Here is a 5042-nt window from a genome sequence, read left to right as displayed (position 1 = left end):
TTCAGGGGACGAAACTGAGGCATGGTGAGGCAATGAGTTGTCCAAGAAAATATTTCTTGTGATTGCTTTCTAGCAGTCAATTCTTTCAAATATATTATGAAATGTAATGGTGTATATGTATGTGTTTGATGCTGAAGGGAAGTTTTTTTTAGATATCTTTTTTTTTAAATTTAAATACCATTCAGATCACTCATGGTCCAAGAACATGCAAACAATAAACCAGAACGAAGTAGAATTACAGATTGGCCTTCAAACATTAGAGCCAGGAATGCTACGCTTGCCTGTGATCTCACCGGCGTAAAACCACAGCCACACCTTGGGCCACCGAAGCAGAGCTTCCTTAACCGCGAGTTGTTTGAAGCTACCAGTTTGAGCCCTGCTGACTATTTTCCTTTAAGCTCTGAATAGCAGTAGGGATCTCAGCAGGGGTTGGAGAAATCAGCTCAAACTGCCAAAATGTGACCCAATGAAGTCTCAGGTAAGTCGCAGCAGCGTTTACCAGTCCAGGGGCCGGCTACACGAGGATACGGACAAACTGCGCCCTGGTTCTAGGTTGTGCCGGTGCAGCTCCGAACGGCCTAATGAATGTCACCAAAGGGACTCTGCAATGGCTATTGTGTGCTCGTGTTGGATCTTTGCTGTAACATTTAATGACCATGAAATTTGTATGGGGACAGCCTTTCAAAATCTAAAGCTCGGTGCCAAGATAATTAACATTTTAAACAATAAAGTTAAATATATACTTATTGTAATCTTAGTTAAATCGGTGTCTATATTTAATCGTGCTAAAAGTTCACTGAAAGTTTCTACTGCCTATTTCTCTAGTCCATGAAAGGAACTGGAAGGGAACTTTAAAATGGTCTGTGTAGCCAACAGATGGGGTTGCCATGAGCCCCAGGGGCAGCCCTCCACTGATGCCGAAGGCGGGCCAGTGAATGAATGCCCCAGGCTTCCAGCCTCCAGCTGGACATTTCTACCTTTCGGAAGGTACCAGAGAAATCAACACAGAAGTGACCTTGACAATACACAGTAACACTGGCTTATCTTTCTTCCTTGATTCACTTTTCCTACTCCCTCACTGCTCTTTCCTGGAATCACGTCACAGATAAACAACTTGCACTCCAGTCTTAGTCTCAAATTCTGCAAACTAGAACATTTGGTACCAGAACTAGCCCTAGAAAGCAGGCCATTAGAATGGGCTTCTGGAAATGTCTCACTCACTGATGCCACCGCTGCCGCCGATGGTAAGTGGCGTGGTGTTAACCCTTTGCATGCCACAGCATCACAATTGCTGAGGCACTTGGTGTAGCAGGTCCGGATGAGGTATAAGTGAAAGAGGAAGCGTTGAGTTATTCAGAAGCTCGGCACCTGGGTGGTATGGGGTAACAGTCATTGTAAAGACAGTGGAGTTGGCTGGATGTCTGCCTTGGAATCCTTGAAGGAAAAGAACAGACGCAAGTCAGCCAATTACTAGCTTAAGGGAAGCTGTCAAAGCCAGAGGCTTTCTTGGCACCATATTGATATGGGAAACTTTGAAAAACTTTGAAAAACTGAATAATGGGAGCCTTTGAACCCTGCCCCGTAAATAGAACTAATTATCGCATTCTGCTTCTGCCCCGTAGACAGCTGTGTCCTTGAGCTCTGCTACCGCCCCTGGACAGAACTAAATTATCGCATTATGCTCCTGTGTCCTTGAGCCCTGGCTCTACCCCTAGACAGGACTAATTACCGCATTCTGCTTCTGTATCTTGCTTTTGCCACATAGATAGGAAGACCCCTAATCTATATATTCCCCAAGAATCCTTTGTTCATTGCTCAGAATTTGGAAATGATTCCTCTGGGCCCGTGCACGTTAAACAGTAAACCTCGTACTCCAAAATCCCTCGGTGTTTGGTCGCTTCATTTCCCACAACAATATAAAGAGAGACTTGTTTCTTGAAGGTGTGGGGCAGCCAGTGCTAAAAAAACAGGCCCAAAGTTTAATAAGGTGGCAGGACCACAAAGAATTCTTGAATACACAGCCTTCACCATCTCCTATCCTTACGTCAGGGCTCCAGGATGAAGTATTTGCATGAATGTGTCTAAGAACCTCAAACCCCTCCCCATATTCTTTGGAACACTCCTGGTGGCAGAAGCAGGGGTTGGAGAAATCTCCTTGCTAGAGGAGAAAGAGCCTCCCATTGTCTGGAGACCATGCAAGACCTCACCCAAGGTGGCTGTGTTACAGGATGTTTGTTCTCAAGATCTGACATTCCCATCCTTGCCCTCCAGCTCATTACCTCCAGATCAACTGCTAGAGTCAGGCCTCAGCATAACCCACGAGGGGAGGTTTAATACCTGCTACGGTAGAACTAGGCATGCACCAAAATAATTACAGGGCATGGCTGAGATGTACTGTACAGAACCAGGGGAAGATGTGCAGGAATGGATTTGCAGAGTATTGAGATGGGGGAGAGGGTGGAGGAGCAAGATATAACACTGAATAGGGGAGAGTGAAATGACACCGGAACATTCTCCCATGACTTGGGATTAAAACTCCTGGCAAAGCAGCATGCAGCTGGCCTCAGTAGGCTGCTGCGATGGCTCCTTGAAGAGTGACCATGAGGATGGTGTTCAGCAAACGAAGTGGAGATGCCGGGACTGATGTGAAAGCCTGTGGAGGAGTGAGTTGGTATGCACAGGAAGGTGGGCCGGCCAGAATGGGTTTATTCCATAAGACCAGAGAAGCCACCTGCTGACTCTTCTCCAAGAGGGTCCAGAAGGCACCCCTTTTATTAAAGTGATAAAGCACTAGGGAAGCTCACCAGAATCATTGAAAGCTTAGTGGTGGCTGTCCTCAGCCACCACTGGGACTTGCAATAGTAGGTGCTATTGCAGAAATGATCTCCCTAATGTCAGTGGGGACAGGAAGATTTCAAAATTACAGAGGCCAGTGGCAGCACTTAAGTATCAGGTACAAGATAAACATACTTATCATAATTAATAGCAAGGATGGAGTATCAGGCACAGCACCTGACCTTCAGGGATCTGTAGTGAAAGTGTTCTTAGGGGTGAGGCTCAACTTGGATAACCAGAAAAAATTAAGAATTGGTGAGCGAAAGGCTAATGTCTCCACTATACATAATCTCTGTCCCAGTTTTCATATCTGAGTAGTTCTTAGAACCAAAGCCCATCACTTTAAGGGCAAGACGTGTCCCTGAAGGTAGGCTTCTTCAACTCACCAGCAAGTGTATACAACACACACTCATGCAGTTCTCCCCTTAATGGAACTACTCACTAGGGAAGTTTCTGTGTGAGACCTTCCAGACCTTGACCTTCCAGATACAAGGTCTGAGCTCAAAATCTTAGAGGATCCTCATTATATTCCTACTCAATTCATTGGCATGACCTTCTCAAAAACTAGTTGGATTATTGCAGTAAAAGTTGACTATAGGCTTCATTTATAGCTGCTGCACTCACTATATGTGGTCCCTTTAGTGTTATAGATCTGGCTCTTGCTATATGGCTACTGGACTGGGGAAGGCAATTTTTTTTTCCAGTTCTGTAAGTAAAGGTAATTAAGTGCACACTTATGTGGAAAAGACAGTGATGCACATTGACTGACTAGAAGAACCGAGGCTATGTTGACTCTCCTGATTTTTGAAATAAAAGTTTCCAAGGGCAGCCCTGGCTGGTGTAGCTCAGTGGATTGAGCACAGGCCTGTGAACCAAAAGATCACGGTTTGATTCCCAGTCAGGGCACATGCCTGGGTTGCAGGCCAGTTTCCAGCAGGGGCCAGTTCCCAGCAGGGGATGCACCAGAAGCAACCACACATTGATATTTCTCTCCTCTCCTTCCCTTCACTTCTAAAGATAAATAAATAAAATTTAAAAAAAGTTTCCAAGGGCTTATCATTTTGACATTTTGCAGCATGACATGCTGGTCCATTTATATCAATACTGTGCTGATTGGATACTGTGAACCAGAAGGTGGCAAATACTAGGGCTATGTATTTGACGCCTTCTGTTTGACCTATGTAGTCTAAAGGATGAAAGATAAAGTGAAAAAGATTCAGGAGCTGCCATATTGGTGAAGCTATTAGGGGTCCATTTGCCGGGGATGAGCTAGGACTTCCCACTTAAAGAGAAAACCAAATTATAGCACCTTGTACCCTTGACTGCTAAGAAAGAGGTGTAGTGCTTTTTGTGCCTCTTTGGAATATGGACAGAGCCAGTTTTGAGTGGAGACCAGAGAAGGAAGGGACTTTACAGCAGGTTTGGGTTGCATTTCAATCTGCCCTGATGTTTGTGCTAAATGACTCTTCAGGCCCAGTGATGCTGGAGGTATCCATGGTGGAAAGGTCGCTGTTTGGTCTTTGATAAGCTCCAATAGGAAAATTGCAACCCAGACTCAGGGCTCTGGATGTTGTCATGCCTTCTGTAGCAGAAAACCACTCGCCATGGGAAAGAAGCTCCATGACAGCTACCGTAGACACTGAGCACCTGATCACAGGGTACCGAGTGACAAGGAGAATGGAGTTGCTCACTGTGGGCTGGGCATTGTCATCACTGAGTCATAAGGAGCCTCCACGATCCACTGTGTGATGAAACATGGTTCATTAGAAACAAGCCTAGCCCTAGCTTGATAGCTCAGTTGGTTGGACCATTGTCCCGATACACCAAGGTTGCCAGTTTGATCCCCAGTCAGAGTGCATGCAAGAATCAACCAATGAATGCACAGACAGGTGGAAGAGCAAACTGATGGTCTTTCTGTCTCTCTCTATCCCCTCTTCATTCCTGTCTTTAAAAATCTATTTAAAAAACCCTACCAAATTGTTTTTTAAAATATCTAAAAAAAAAAAAAATCAAGCCCAAGCTAGCCCAGAGGGTGCCAACAGTGCCTCCTCCTCAGTTCATGCACTTGGCCTCCACCACTTCCATATGATCCACTGGTGCACTTTTTGGGTATGGCTCACAGGTGGGCTTGAGCAGCATATTGTGGGAAAAAGAAAACAGAGTTGTCACTTTGTAGTCATTCAGTATTGACCCTCAAGGACAGAGTG

The 5042-nt window shown here is 45.2% G+C and overlaps 1 pseudogene; it reads right to left on the bottom strand.

Moving 5' to 3' along the window:
- Positions 1-249: 249 nt before the first annotated feature.
- Positions 250-658, bottom strand: LOC128626038 (ATP synthase subunit g, mitochondrial-like; annotated as a pseudogene).
- Between the last annotated feature and the right edge of the window lie 4384 nt (positions 659-5042).

Source organism: Artibeus jamaicensis, unplaced genomic scaffold, assembly GCF_021234435.1.
Source record: "Artibeus jamaicensis isolate MK-2021 breed Jamaican fruit bat unplaced genomic scaffold, CSHL_Jam_final scaffold_1964, whole genome shotgun sequence".
In the NCBI taxonomy this organism is placed as follows: Eukaryota; Metazoa; Chordata; class Mammalia; order Chiroptera; family Phyllostomidae; genus Artibeus; species Artibeus jamaicensis.
This window is presented reverse-complemented; position numbering and strand designations above follow the sequence as displayed.